Source organism: Neoarius graeffei, chromosome 14 (genome assembly GCF_027579695.1).
Source record: "Neoarius graeffei isolate fNeoGra1 chromosome 14, fNeoGra1.pri, whole genome shotgun sequence".
Lineage (NCBI taxonomy): Eukaryota > Metazoa > Chordata > Actinopteri > Siluriformes > Ariidae > Neoarius > Neoarius graeffei.
In genome coordinates, this window is record NC_083582.1 from 68,940,636 (window position 1) to 68,956,919 (window position 16,284).

Here is a 16,284-nt window from a genome sequence, read left to right on the forward strand (position 1 = left end):
GTTCAGTCATTTGGCTGACTGTTTAAACCTTTCAGTCTCAAGTTTTTCCTTTACTGTATTTACTAGTTTACTGTAATTATAATCCGGCAGCTATTTACACCGGATCCAGTGTAAATAGCTGCCAGAGCGCGCTCCGGCTTGCTCCCCCTCAAATTAAGCAGCGCGCTCCGGCTTGCTCCCCCTCAAATTAAGCAGCACGCGCCGGCTTGCTCCCAGAGTGCTCCAGCCGAGGTTCCGGAGTGTGTTCCGGCTTGCTCCCCCTCAAATTAAGCAGCGTGCTCCGGCTTGCTCCCGGAGTGCTCCGGCCGAGGTTCCGGAGCGTGTTCCGGCTTGCTCCCCCTCAAATTAAGCAGCGTGCTCCGGCTTGCTCCCGGAGTGCTCCGGCCGAGGTTCCGGAGCGTGTTCCGGCTTGCTCCCCCTCAAATTAAGCAGCGTGCTCCGGCTTGCTCCCGGAGTGCTCCGGCCGAGGTTCCGGAGCGTGTTCCGGCTTGCTCCCCCTCAAATTAAGCAGCGTGCTCCGGCTTGCTCCCGGAGTGCTCCGGCCGAGGTTCCGGAGCGTGTTCCGGCTTGCTCCCCCTCAAATTAAGCAGCGTGCTCCGGCTTGCTCCCGGAGTGCTCCGGCCGAGGTTCCGGAGCGTGTTCCGGCTTGCTCCCCCTCAAATTAAGCAGCGTGCTCCGGCTTGCTCCCGGAGTGCTCCGGCCGAGGTTCCGGAGCGTGTTCCGGCTTGCTCCCCCTCAAATTAAGCAGCGTGCTCCGGCTTGCTCCCGGAGTGCTCCGGCCGAGGTTCCGGAGCGTGTTCCGGCTTGCTCCCCCTCAAATTAAGCAGCGTGCTCCGGCTTGCTCCCGGAGTGCTCCGGCCGAGGTTCCGGAGCGTGTTCCGGCTTGCTCCCCCTCAAATTAAGCAGCGTGCTCCGGCTTGCTCCCGGAGTGCTCCGGCCGAGGTTCCGGAGCGTGTTCCGGCTTGCTCCCCCTCAAATTAAGCAGCGTGCTCCAGCTTGCTCCCGGAGTGCTCCGGCCGAGGTTCCGGAGCGTGTTCCGGCTTGCTCCCCCTCAAATTAAGCAGCGTGCTCCAGCTTGCTCCCGGAGTGCTCCGGCCGAGGTTCCGGAGCGTGTTCCGGCTTGCTCCCCCTCAAATTAAGCAGCGTGCTCCGGCTTGCTCCCGGAGTGCTCCGGCCGAGGTTCCGGAGCGTGTTCCGGCTTGCTCCCCCTCAAATTAAGCAGCGTGCTCCGGCTTGCTCCCGGAGTGCTCCGGCCGAGGTTCCGGAGCGTGTTCCGGCTTGCTCCCCCTCAAATTAAGCAGCGTGTTCCGGCTTGCTCCCGGAGTGCTCCGGCCAAGGTTCCGGAGCGTGTTCCGGCTTGCTCCCCCTCAAATTAAGCAGCGTGCTCCGGCTTGCTCCCGGAGTGCTCCGGCCGAGGTTCCGGAGCGTGTTCCGGCTTGCTCCCCCTCAAATTAAGCAGCGTGCTCTGGCTTGCTCCCGGAGTGCTCCGGCCGAGGTTCCGGAGCGTGTTCCGGCTTGCTCCCCCTCAAATTAAGCAGTGTGCTCCGGCTTGCTCCTGGAGTGCTCCGGCCGAGGTTCCGGAGCGTGTTCCAGCTTGCTCCCCCTCAAATTAAGCAGCGTGCTCCGGCTTGCTCCCGGAGTGCTCCGGCCGAGGTTCCGGAGCGTGTTCCGGCTTGCTCCCCTTCAAATTAAGCAGTGTGCTCCGGCTTGCTCCCGGAGTGCTCCGGGAGCAAGCCGAAGCATGCTGCTTAATTTGAGGGGGAGCAAGCCGGAGCGCGCTCCGGCAGCTATTTACACTGGATTCGGTGTAAATAGCTGCCGGATCATAATTACAGTAAACTAGTAAATACAGTAAAGGAAAAACTTGAGACTGAAAGGTTTTAACAGTCATCCAAATGACTGAACGTAAACATTGCTACAGTAACATACTAGCTACTATGTTGTTGACATTAGCTAGTGCTAACAGCTAGCTGCTAGTACACTGCTACAACACAGACACCGACCCTAATAATACAGTTCTTGGTCATTGCCTGGTAACAGCAAATTTATAACGGGCCATGTCTCAACAGACTAAGAAGTTATTTCAATGACATTTAATAACATTTTGTTTATCCTGAGGACCGAAAGTAAATGAAAATGTGAACAAACCTTAGCTGTAATAAGATGGCAACCACCAGCTCCAGGGACGACCCACTGATGTAGGCATGTTACCCAGCCTGACACAAAATATTTGTAGGCATCCAAACTCTTATACGCTTTCAGATCAATACCTGTGTATGGCGATGGGTTTTTAACGACATAGGTATACAGATCATGTGGGCTGAAGTCAGGTAAAGACGAGGGCTTCGTGTACCTCCGTACGTCAGTGAACAATCCTGGTGGAAGCAAGTAAACGTCGTTCTCTAAGCCTGCTAACCTCAATTTTTGCAAATACCTCTCCCTCTGCTCGCCCTGTAAATGCCCTACGTTGCTGGATAGTGAAGGTGTTTTCTGCATCTCGCTCCTTTTTCTTTTATGTTTTTCGTTTGTCGCCTTCCTCGCATTCAAACTGATTCGAGCCGTGACGTCTAAAATGGCAGCCTAACGATGCATCACATGACTTGGTCACGTGGGTGAAAAACCTCAATAGATTTCAGTTCTGATTGTTTTGTTTGAAAGAACTAGGCCTTTTTGCATAAAACTTGGTCATTGTGTTGTCAATTTTTTGCCAACAAATTAATCATTAGGTCAACTTAACAAATGTTCTTCTGACTAGAGTTGTATCTCCTTTCTCATTTATCATGCGAATTCAGTTCTGATTGATGTTTTGGGTTGATCTTCCCTTGGGGAACAAAATGAGTCCTTTGTTGATTTTCCTGTTGTCAATAATTTGTCATAGAGGTTCGTCCTCTCTCATATTGTCACATTTCAGTTCTGTTTGGTGTTTTGGTCGTCATGGTTGTTTTGATGGCAGACCAGATGAGCTATTACGTCCCTGATGTTCTGGTCTTCTCACTTCTGTCATCTGCAAGCCATTTTCTCCCACAGAACTGCCGCTCACTGGATGTTTTTGGGGGTTTTTTCACACATTCTCTGTAAATTCTGTAAGCGGTTGAGTGTGAAAATCCAAGGACATCAGCAATTTCTGAAAAATACAAACCTGCAGTCTGGAACCAGCAAAACCCCTGAGATCAGGTTTTCCTTATTGTGATGTTTGATGTGAACATTTACTGAAGCACTTGACCTGTATCTGCATTGCACTGCTGCAACATGATTGGCTGATTGGAAAATTTTATGAACGATCAGGTGTGCAGGAGTTCCGACTAAAATGGTGGGTGAGTGTACAGGGAGTGCAGAATTATTAGGCAAGTTGTATTTTTGAGGATTAGTTTCATTATTGAAAAACAACTATGTTCTTGATGAACCCAAAAGACTCATAAATATCAAAGCTGAGTATTTTTGGAAGTTGGAGTAGGGCTTTCTTAGTTTTAGCTATCTTAGGAGGATATCTGTGTGTGCAGGTGACTATAACTGTGCATAATTATTAGGCAACTTAACAAAAAACAAACATATACCCATTTCACTCATTTATTTTCACCAGGGAAACCAATATAACAACTCAACATTCACTAATATACATTGCTGGCATTCAAAAACAAAACAAAACAAAAAAAAATCAGTGACTAATATAGCCGCCTTTCTTTACAAGGACACTCAAAAGCCTGCCATCCATGGATTCGGTCAGTGTTTTGATCTGTTTGCGATCAACATTGCATGCAGCAGCAACCACAGCCTCCCAGACACTGTTCAGAGATGTGTACTGTTTCCCCTCCTTGTAGATCTCACATTTGATGAGGGACCACAGGTTTTCTATGGGGTTCAGATCAGGTGAACAAGGAGGCCACGTCATTAATCTTTCTTCCTTTAGACCCTTTCTGGCCAGCCATGCTGTGGAGTACTTGGATGCGTGTGATGGAGCATTGTCCTGCATGAAAATCATGTTTTTCTTGAAGGATGCTGACTTCTTCCTGTACTACTGCTTGAAGAAGGTGTCTTCCAAAAACTGACAATAGGACTGGGAGTTGAGCTTGACGCCATCCTCAACCCGAAAAGGTCCCACAAGCTCATCTTTGATGATACCAGCCCATACCAGTACCCCACCTCCACCTTGCTGGCGTCTGAGTCGGACTGGAGCTCTCTGCCCTTTGCTGATCCAGCCACGAGCCCATCCATCTGGCCCATCAAGACTCACTCTCATTTCATCTGTCCATAAGACCTTAGAAAAATCAGTCTTGTGATACTTCTTGGCCCAGTCTTGACGTTTCATCTTGTGTGTCTTGTTCAGTGGTGGTCGTTTTTCAGCCTTTGTTACCTTGGCCGTGTCCCTGAGTATTGCACACCTTGTGCTTTTTGACATTCCAGTGATGTTGCAGCTCTGAAATATGGCAAAACTGGTGGCGAGTGGCATCTTGGCAGCTTCACGCTTGACTTTCCTCAGTTCACGGGCAGTTAGTTTGCGCCTTTTTTTTTCAACGCGCTTCTTGCGACCCTGTTGACTATTTTGAATGAAGCGCTTGATTGTTCGATGGTCACGCTTCAAAAGCTGGGCAATTTTAAGAGTGCTCCATCCCTTTGCAATATATGTCACTATTTTTGACTTTTCTGAGTCCGTCAAATCCCTCTTCTGACTCATTTTGCCAAAGGAAAGGAAGTTGCCTAATAATTTTGCACACCTGATATAGGGTGTTGATGTCATTAGACCACACCCCTTTTCATTACAGAGATGCACATCACCTGGTATGCTTAATTGGTAGGAGGCTTTCAAGCCTATGCAGCTTGGAGTAGGCCAACATGCATAGAGAGGGTAATGTGGTCAACATACTCATTTGCCTAATAATTCTGCACTCCCTGTATATATTGTCCTCAATACAGTATTGTTTTGTTATTTGTCACTACTAATGTAATCTAATACTAGTCCTGGGGGGGGGGCACGGTGGTGTAGTGGTTAGCGCTGTCGCCTCACAGCAAGAAGGTCCGGGTTCGAGCCCCGTGGCCGGCGAGGGCCTTTTTGTGCGGAGTTTGCATGTTCTTACCCGGTTTCCTCTGGGTGCTCCAGTTTCCTCCACAGTCCAAAGACATGCAGGTTAGGTTAACTGGTGACTCTAAATTGACTGTAGGTGTGAATGTGAGTGTGAATGGTTGTCTGTGTCTATGTGTCAGCCCTGTGATGACCTGGTGACTTGTCCAGGGTGTACCCTGCCTCTCACCCGTAGTCAGCTGGGATAGGCTACAGCTTGCCTGCGACCCTGTAGAACAGGATAAAGCGGCTACAGATAATGAGAGAGAGAGACTAGTCCAGGAGGACTTGAGTATTGGGGAAACTGGAGTTACCCCTTAATCACCATTGTTCCCAGGTCCGCTCTGATCCGGAGTGGTAGCACCTGCCTGGGTTCCAGCTATGGGTTAAATAGTACATCACCAATAAGGTGCTGGCAGCAGGGCACTTTTCGGTGCAGTGTGGCAGTTGAACCCAACAGGGTCAATGGCACTCCACCTGATGGCATGCAGAAGGGCCACTCAAATGGCCAAAAGATAGCATCACTCGGCAAGTCAGTTGTCACTGCGGGACAACTTCCATACCATTCAGATCTGTGGCACTTTTGTGCACCACTTGGTTGGCATCAGGTCTGGTAGTCCAGAAAGACAACATGATGGGGGCACAACATTGTTGGTTTTACCTTACTGTGCAAGGAGAGGAGAATAGTATGCGAGAACTCACGAGACCAGATATTACGTGGAAGCTCGGCTGGGCCATTCGTGGCCCTGCTGTAGGTGACTCTGTCACCCTGGTGCAGGCCTCGCGGCCCGTCTGCATTTCTGTGCATCCTAATGAAGCAGTCATCGTTGCTAGCGATGAACAGCCGCCGCCGCTGAATCTAATACTCATTCTGATCTAACATATGTATTTTAATAAATATCCCACTGTCTCCAGAATTCACTATATCTCTGAATTTAATATATTTTCACATTTATTAAGGACATGTTACACCAGATATTGCTCTTGTAACTACAACCCACATAATCAGTGATTACAAAAGAATGGGAAATAACCTTGTTTCTTGATACATCATCTTCCAATAAGAACCAAGCAGTCCACCATCAGTCAACACCCGCATTCACGGCAGGGACTTCCCTAATTTGTCCGGTGTCTCTATCAGAGTGCTTTGGCTGAACTTTCAGCTTTATCACTCACTTCCTCTCTTCCGCTGTCTTTTCTCCCTCAGCTGGACCCTGAGTGAACTCACACACTCAAATAGTCCTGAGCAGAAGAAAGGTGGGTATTGTGGCAGGCGCCTGCACCTGGTCCACTGTGCCCATGCCCGCTTCTGAGTCAGAAAGCTGAAAGTGTGCACTTCTGAGGATATCTGATAAGTGTCCCAAGTCCCAGGTCTGGTGTTTACGGTGCTTTTCATATGATTTTTTTTTCTTGGATTCGGGTTCCTCAAAGCCTGAAGTATAGGTATTTGCATGACGACCCTGACACCTGATTAGGACAAAAGTAGCTATGCAGTACTTCTGAACTCTGTACCAGCTGACATTTTGAACAATGGGTTTAATTTGTTGTAGCTTAAGGAAAGAGAACCAGAACAGGATCTGAATCTCCTACTGACAGGACAGAAAAAAAATAACAGCAGCTCATAAATCAGCAGCATTCTACACCCTGTGTTCTGTTCAGGACAATCCTCTCTCTCTCTCATATATATATATATATATATATATATATATATATATATATATGCACACTACCGTTCAAAAGTTTGGGGTCACTTTGAAATGTCCTTATTTTTGAAAGAAAAGCACTGTTCTTTTCAATGAAGATCACTTTAAACTAATCAGAAATCCACTCTATACATTGCTAATGTGCTAAATGACTATTCTAGCTGCAAATGTCTGGTTTTTGGTGCAATATCTCCATAGGTGTATAGAGGCCCATTTCCAGCAACTCTCACTCCAGTGTTCTAATGGTACAATGTGTTTGCTCATTGCCTCAGAAGGCTAATGGATGATTAGAAAACCCTTGTACAATCATGTTAGCACAGCTGAAAACAGTTGAGCTCTTTAGAGAAGCTATAAAACTGACCTTCCTTTGAGCAGATTGAGTTTCTGGAGCATCACATTTGTGGGGTCGATTAAATGCTCAAAATGGCCAGAAAAATGTCTTGACTATATTTTCTATTCATTTTACAACTTATGGTGGTAAATAAAAGTGTGACTTTTCATGGAAAACACAAAATTGTCTGGGTGACCCCAAACTTTTGAACGGTAGTGTGTATATATGGACACGAGTGTTTTCCTGGGAAATACACCACTTGTATTTTTCATACAAACTACATCCAGGACACTGAGTAACATATATTTTCCAATATCTTCACTCGTCAGGAAATCAGTGAATTGTTTTGATAAATTTGGGTACTTTGTATTTCTGAATGTGTCAATATAATAAAAAGAAAGTCACACATTGGCTTGAAGGTGTGAAGTTTATCTTCTCGTGTTGAAAAACTTGCATTTTTCATACCCTGTATGAAATGCATCACGTATCTGAGTGACATATTTAAATAATATTGGCTGGCTTTTTTCATTGTATATCAGATATATTCCATTCAGTTAGCATGATATTGAACGAGTCGAAGACGAGTAGCTGAATGGAATATATCTGATATACCACGAATAAAACAGCCAATATTATTATTATTAACCCCGCCGACAGTAGTCGGAGGGGTTATTATTTTCACCTGCGTCAGTCTGTGTGTGTGTGTATCTGTCTGTCTGTCTGTCTGTGTGTCTGCAAGATATCTCAAGAACCAATGGATCGATTTGGACCAAATTTTGTGCATGTGTTGCCAATCACCTAGGAAGGAAACCATTAAATTTTGGAGGTCAAAGGTCAAAGGTCAAGGTCATGGCAGAACTTCGAAATTTTCGCCCAATGTATTTTAATAGGGAAAAGGCGGGGTTTGCACTCGTTAGAGTGTCCCTGTCTAGTTATTATTATTATACATATTCCTTTTGGGTGTTCAACGCATCTTTTTCTTTCAAAATTCTCTCAAAATCTTCCGTATTTAACAAAGCAAGCCTGGCGGCCATGTTCGTTTACAAATTGTCCCAGTCACTTGCTAGCGCGGAAGTTTTACGTCTCTGACGTGTGACGTCACGCTGTCTTGACTACCGTGCAATACCGTAAACCATATTCAACACTCGTTCTCCTTTTGGTAGAGTGACGTAATACACGTAGGATAAGCGATATGCTAACAATGTTGCTATCATGCTATCAAACCAAATGAATGAAACCCGCTAGAAGGGAATAGAACACCTGTTTTTATTCCATCGAAAAAAGTGTCCTGTATGTATAATAATACCTGATATTTCACTCTAATGATGTCACTCCCAGTGTTTTCCCGCTGACCGTTCGCGCGTTGTCAAAGTAGAAAGCGGGTTCAAAATTAAAATTCTTTGGAGTAATTTGCTTTTTTTTTTGTAGATGTGTCTATATGATATAAAGAACATTACATGGTGGCGTGAAGATATAAAGTTTCTCATGTTGAAAAATATTTCACTTCACTCACTCGTGATATTTACATTCACCACTTGAAGATAACCTTCATGTCTTTGCACAACTGTGCAATATCATATTTATATATACACGGAGTGCAGAATTATTAGGCAAGTTGTATTTTTGAGGATTAGTTTTATTATTGAACAACAACTATGTTCTCAATCAAACAAAAAGACTCATAAATATCAAAGCTGAATATGTATGGAAGTTAGAGTGGGGTGTTTTTAGTTTTGGCCATTTTAGGAGAATATGTATGTGTTCAGGTAACTTTCACTGTGCAGAATTATTAGGCAACTTAATAAAAACCAAATGTGTAGGCATTTCACTTATTTATTTTCACCAGGTACACTGATATGACAACTCCAGATTTGCAAATAAACATATCTGACATTCAAACACAAAACAAAAACAAATCAGTGACCAATATAGCCACCCTTCTTCATGAGGACACTCAAAAGCCTTCCATCCATAGATTCTGTCAATTTCTTTATCTGTTCACGACCAACATTGTGTGCAGCAGCAACCACGGCCTCCCAGACGCTGTTCAGAGAGGTGTACTGTTTTCCCTCTTTGTAGACCTCACGTTTTATAATGGACCACAGGTTCTCTATGGGGTTTAGGTCAGGTGAACAAGGGGGCCATGTCATTATTTTTTCACCTTTCAGACCTTTACTGGCTAGCCACACAGTGGAGTATTTGGATGCATGAGATGGAGCGTTATCCTGCATGAAAATCATGTTCTTCTTGAAAGATGCTGACTTTTTCCTATACCACTGCTTGAAGAAGGTTTCTTCCAGGAACTGGCAGTAGGTCTGGGAGTTGAGTTTGAGTCCATCCTCAACTCGAAAAGGTCCAACAAGCTCGTCTTTGATGATACCAGCCCATAGCAGTACTCCACCTCCACCTTGCTGGCGTCCGAGTCGGAGTGGAGCTCTGTGCCCATTACTGATCCAGCCACAGGCCCATCCATCTGGCCCATCAAGAGTCACTCTCATCTCATCAGACCACAGCACCTTAGAAAAATCAGTCTTAAGATATTTCTTGGCCCAGTCTTGACGTTTTATCTTGTGTGCCTTACTCAGTGGTGGTTGTTTTTCAGCCTTCCTTACCTTGGCCATGTCCCTCAGTATTGCACACCTTGTACTCTTTGACACTCCAGGAATGTTGCAACTCTGGAATATGGCAGAACTGGATGCTAATGGCTGCTTGTTAGCTTCACGCTTGATTTTCTGCAGATCATGTGCAGTTATTTTGCGCCTTTTTTTTCCCCACACGCTTCTTTCGACCCTGTTGACTATTTGCAATGAAACGCTTGATTGTTCGGTGATCACGTTTCAACATCTTCGCAATTTCAAGAGTGCTGCATCCGTCTGCAAGACATCTCACAATTTTAGACTTTTCAAAGTCTGTCAGATCTCTCTTCTGACCCATTTTGCCAGAGGAAAAGAGGTTGCCTAATAATTATGCACACCTGATATAGGGTGTTGATGTCATTAGATCACACCCCCTCTCATTACACAGATGCACAGCACCTGATATACTTAATTGGTAGTAGGCTTTCAAGCCTAAACAGCTTGGAGTGGGACAACATGCATTAAAAGGATGTTGTGGTCAAAATACTCACTTGCCTAATAATTCTGCACTCGGTGTATATATATATATATATATATATATATTATTCATATATTTTTATTATCTCATCTGATCTCATTATCTGTAGCCGCTTTATCCCTCTACAGGGTCGCAGGCAAGCTGGAGCCTATCCCAGCTGACTACGGGCGAAAGGCAGGGTACACCCTGGACAAGTCGCCAGGTCATCACAGGGCCTATTTTTATTATTATTATTATTATTATTATATTTCTTTTTTTTTTTTACTATGAGGTTAAAAATAGCTACACACATGCCACCGGAGAGTCTTTTCTGTAGAACAGCACAAGCACATACACACTCTGTATCACTCCTATTCCTTAACACATGACAGCATACATCACCTGAGCATCCCAGGGAAAAGTTAATGCTCCGTAGCTCCAGGGTTCTGTCTATGAGATTAGAGAATTGTGGCAGCTTTTATCAGAGAAGATGAAACTCTTGTGAAGACAAATGTTCCAGACACTCAGGTGCAGGAGCAGGAGCAGGCACCACCAACCATACACACTTTTATCATCCAAAACCTATTATTCACTCAAGGTGGACATTATTATAACAAAAATACCGTGTACTTTAATACATGATCGCAGTATGTAATACAGGACGTATCATTATATGTGTTGGATTTTGCTCGCAAACACCAACACAAGTGGAGCCAAATTATGAAAATTAGGCTGTGATGTGTTTCTATCCAACATTCCCAAAAGGGTTAATACAAAAGTGGAGAATAAATGCAACAGGGTTTACAAAAAGAAAAAAGAAAAGGTTTTAGCATCCAAATCAACTGCATGTTGCCAGATGGGGACCAGGCTACTTATCAATATCTATCATATCAATATAGAAAAAAAATCCTTCAAAATAGCTATGAAAGGTCTCCTGATCTTTTTCCTATCGACACCTGTCTAATTTCAGGGAGCAAGTGCCCGATGTAGCTTCAGATTCCTGTTCTTGGATGAAAGAAATGGAATAAGGTGTGTGTTTTTGCTCACTATGTTCGTAAAGATGGGCGGCACGGTGGTGTAGTGGTTAGCACTGTCACCTCACAGCAAGAAGGTTCTGGGTTCGAGCCCAGTGCCCGATGGAGGCCTTTCTGTGTGGAGTTTGCATGTTCTCCCCGTGTTTGTTTTTTTCCAGGTGCTCCGGTTTCTAACACAGTCCAAAGACATGCAGGTTAGGTTAATTGGCGGCTCTAAATTGAATGTGAGTGTGAATGGTTGTTTGTCTCTGTGTGTCAGCCCTGTGATGATCTGGCGACTTGTCCAGGGTGTACCCCGCCTCTCACCCATAGTCAGCTGGGATAGGCTCCAGCTTGCCTGCGACCCTGTACAGGATAAGCGGTTACAGATAATGGATGTTTGTAAAGAGTGGTTATTTGAGTCACCATAACCTCCATGTAAGCTCGGACCAATCTGGTCATTCTCCTCCGACCTCTTATCAACTAGGAATCAACTGATGCTGACTGGCTGGTTTGAAGGGAAAAAAAAAAAACAGTCTGACACCAATAACGATGCCACAGTCACCATCACTGCGATTTTTCCCCATACTGATGTTCATCTCATCTCATCATCTCTAGCCGCTTTATCCTGTTCTACATGGTCGCAGGCAAGCTGGAGCCTATCCCAGCTGACTACGGGTGAAAGGCGGGGTACACCCTGGACAAGTCGCCAGGTCATCACAGGGCTGACACATAGACACAGACAACCAGTCATACTCACATTCACACCTACGGTCAATTTAGAGTCGCCAGTTAACCTAACCTGCATGTCTTTGGACTGTGGGGGAAACCGGAGCACCCGGAGGAAACCCACGCGGACACGGGGAGAACATGCAAACTCCACACAGAAAGGCCCTTGCTGGCCACGGGGCTCGAACCCAGACCTTCTTGCTGTGAGGCGACAGCGCTAACCACTACACCACCGTGCCGCCCCATTATGATGTTTGATGTGAATATTAACTGAAGCTCGTGATGTGTATCTATCTGTGTGATTTTATGCATTGTACTGCCACCACATGATGGCTGATTGTCCACAAACTCTAGACTTTATCATCCAACACCATGTATCTTTTCAGCCAAATGTAATCTTCTGATACATGTTATTTCCCCTTTGGGATCAGATTTCAAAACACAGCAATATGTTTTATTAATGCACCAATACAGGAATAAGTATTGGTATCAGAGCTGATACTGTCCTGGTTTGACATCAGATCAGATGTGGTATATTTATGCGGTGTTGTGCAACACAAAGAAGCCTGGAGACTTGCCTTGGTAGAATCTGTGCACTACAGATCAAATTCTGCCCGTAAGTATTTATACCGTATACTGCACATAATGTACATCTCCATAATATTATGGTTGATTAATGAAAACATTCTTGGCAAATGCTTTCGCTTTCATCTGTCTTGCGCTGGTCCAAGAACTTCACCTCTAGCCAAGCTCTATAGCTCTAGCCATAATGCAAAACAGAGGCTGGAGAGCCAAGTGTTGGCCTGTGGCAGTTGGGTGTCGTGGCTTTGCAGGCCAGTCACTCTGCAGAGCATACACAGCACTTGGCATAACAGGAGAGAGACGGAGGAGAGCCACTGCTACCACCATAGACGCAGGCGTCAAGATGGCTCTGGCTCAAGAAGGCAGATCCGTGGGTTGCTGCTAGGGCACAGGCTGGGGTCTGATCAGCCTCGGTCGGGTCGCCTGGGCGAGGGTGTATGATGTGTGAAAGACCCAAAACACCCTGTGACCCCAGGTAACATCACTGATGATGTGCCCTAGCATAGCATCAACCACATGATGTACCATATCTAACAGACATGTACTGCACACAATTTTTATCTCCATAAGCCCATACCATTTAACAGTTATTCCACTAAATCAAGTCGTACATGAACTGATAACCGATGAGGCGCGTAGCACCGAGTTGGCTATAATCCATGTATAACAAGATTGAGTAGAATAACTGTTTTATTCTCTCCGCATTCACTGGATTTTGAGAAACAGCATTTTTATTTTTATTTTTTTCAAATTCGCTAAATAAAAACTTTATACAAAACGTCCAACAAAATCATTTCCGCTTACAATGTAAACAAACCAGCGAAATGACAGGAGCAATTTGTGGAAAATGCGATAATAATCATTCTTGAAAAATAAAAAAAACATATACGTTCTTACCAAGAAATACTTTCATTCCATATTTTGTTGCTGCTTGTTTTTTGTTGTTGTATTTTTGGAGGGTTTTCTTCTTCTTCTACTTGAGAGGTTTTTTGGGGGGTTTTTTTGCGGTTGGCAAACTAACTCAAAGGTGCATTACCACCACCGACTGGGTTGAAGTGTGGAACAGGAGATATTGGGGGAGGAAAACCCCCCAAAAATCTATACGTATTCGTTTAGCTATTTCTGTTTCTTTTAAATACTTAACACATTTTGGGGTTTGGTTTTCATGTAGAATTTTTATTTCATCCTCAGTTGGTTCAGCAACACGCGCCGCCATTTTGTTTTTCTCTACTCATGGTATATGAGCTGATATCCTAGTAGTAGAGTCGCCAACCAGAGTGCGTGATTGCTCATATCCAGTGAATGTGGATAGAATAATATACTAATATTCACCCCTATGAATCTGAATAATTCATTCAAATAAAGTCTCAGTAATTTAATATGTTTTGTCAAAGTGTCATAAGTTGTTGATATTATATCACCACTGAGAATATTACACGAGATACCCTTCCTTAATTATTCTGCTGATTCTTCCATTTTATTTATATTTGCTAATTCAAATGCTGAAAATGCTTCGCTGATGAATCCACTTCCTGGAGATGCTAAGCATTTAATCAGGAGGGTATTTGATGAGGCCAAAGTGAGGGTTATTAATCCGAAGAGGCTTTGGAAGAGCAGCGCCAGACAGCTGATGTAGATGAGAAGAATTCAGATAAATGATGTTTACTGATAGTTGAGTCCCTGGGTTCAAGAAGAAGAGCAGGAGTAGAAGGAAAGGAAAAAGAAGAGGGAAATAATGCGAACAGGCATAGATGACTTGCAACCACGTGATCAAAATGTGCTACGTCATGAGCGTCTGCCATGATGGTGGATATACAAAGCAACTAGGATAGCGGCCGCTGAAAGCGTGTCTGTAAACAATGCTGAATTTTCTCAGGATTACTACGATTTGAACACTCGAGCGAAGATACGATACAAAGAGAAGATAGATATGTGTGGGTTTTGACCCATATTATTTTAAAAAGTCAGACTTTTCTGAAGATAAGACGCTTTTACTGACCACTGAGTACCCAGATATGGGGTTCTATCTGGTTTGGCAGACTTCATGGATCAACAAATCTCAGATGAAGGCTTATAAGTCCATGGAAGTCGATAACTTCTTTGTCTCCGGATGGGTAAATGCCAGGGCTTTGAACCAGAATTTTTTTCCTATTGGTTCGTTCTGAACAGAAACGGAATTTTAACGTTTCCGGTTTTGGGTTCCACCATTAAATAGAAGTTCCCGAACCGGTTAGAACAAAAAAATTTCGTTCCCGGAACGGTTAATTACGTTCCCTGTCGGCTGTTTAACAAATGGCTATAAAATTATGTCTCTGTCTCATCCAGCTTAAGCCAAATGTAGGCTAATTCTATTACAACCTTCATTAAATAAGACAAGAAATAATTCAAAACAATTATTATTTCAAATGTTGGCGATTTGGATTCTCAGTATGTCTTCCCATCTACACAAACAGAAAAAGTGCCAAAAATGAAAGATAATTCGTTTAGTGTGTTACCAAAGGCTAGTCAGGCCCTATGCATTGATAGGCTAACAGAGGTTAACGTCATTTAATGTTCGCGAGCCTCTCATTAATGTGGACAAATATATTGATATCGTGTTTGAAATTGACGTTTTCGAATAACGATAGACTGCAATATTTACCTCTTATTTAAGATGTGGAGACGTGATAGTAGTCCACCCTCCCGCTCTCTCCATTCAGTCAGCGAACGTCACACAGGAAGTGAACCCCAGCGGGTCATAGAAACTTGCGCAGGAGAAGAATGACTTTTTTATTTGTAGGCTACGGAAACTTTGAGGAATGAAATAAAAACCGGTATTAACCGGTTACCATTATTTTTAATAAGCGTTTCTGTTCCGGAACATAAAAAATAATAAAGTTTCTGGTTTCGTTTCTGTTCCTTGAACCGGTTCAAAGCCCTGGTAAATACCTTATTAATTAAACCAGTCAACGATGACAAAGCAGTTGTACTTGCAAGGGTAATGCTGGGCATACACTGTGCGATTTTTGGCCCGATTTTGACACGATTTTCATTCGTGCGACTATTTGGAGATCGGGCCGAGTTTTGGCTCAATCGTGCGTCTCGGATCGTGTAGTATACATGGGGTAACGACAAGCGATTAACACCTGACGACCTCCTCCCGATCGATCGGATGAAAATCAAACCTTTTTGAAATCCTGGTCGCCCATCGTGAGGCTATCGCACTGTTGAAGCAGTGTCACGAGCCGATTTACCTCAACCTGTCACACTACACATGCGCGAACACAGATACGGAAGAGAAAACAGAGACTTCCGGTCTCGTCTTCTTCTTCTTCTTCTTTTTCACGTTGCAGTTCCGGATACAAGAATCCGACGAGTCGTGTATGGAAGTACAATGTGAGCAGTCAGATCGCATCCGAGCATCGGATCGTATAGTGTGAGGACAGGAATCGTAAGCTGCGTGCTGTTTACCCCTGCGATTCACTCGTACAGTGTGAGCAGCAGCTGAATACCGCGATTGAAAAAATCGCCCAGCTTAAGTTAGGGCTTCTTTTGCATTTAAGTTTACTTCTGTGTGTAAACAACAGACGAAGTGTGAAATTTTGACAAGTCTGTAGCTTTATGGCTCACAAATCACATTTCAATTTATTTCAGGTCAACCACTCTAAAATAATAATTATATAATTATAAAATTATAACAATAACCGAGTGAACCACGACAAGAGAACGCTCATTTTATAGCAAGGCTCTAACAACACGAAATAAAATTCTTCCATGATATTATCGAGAAAGCTTTTG

The 16,284-nt window shown here is 44.2% G+C and overlaps 1 protein-coding gene across 5 annotated transcripts in view; it reads right to left on the bottom strand.

Annotated features, from left to right (window-relative positions):
- Window positions 1-16,284, bottom strand: part of ptprea (protein tyrosine phosphatase receptor type Ea) — a 320,826-nt gene that overhangs the window by 188,117 nt on the left and 116,425 nt on the right. The window lies entirely within an intron of this gene.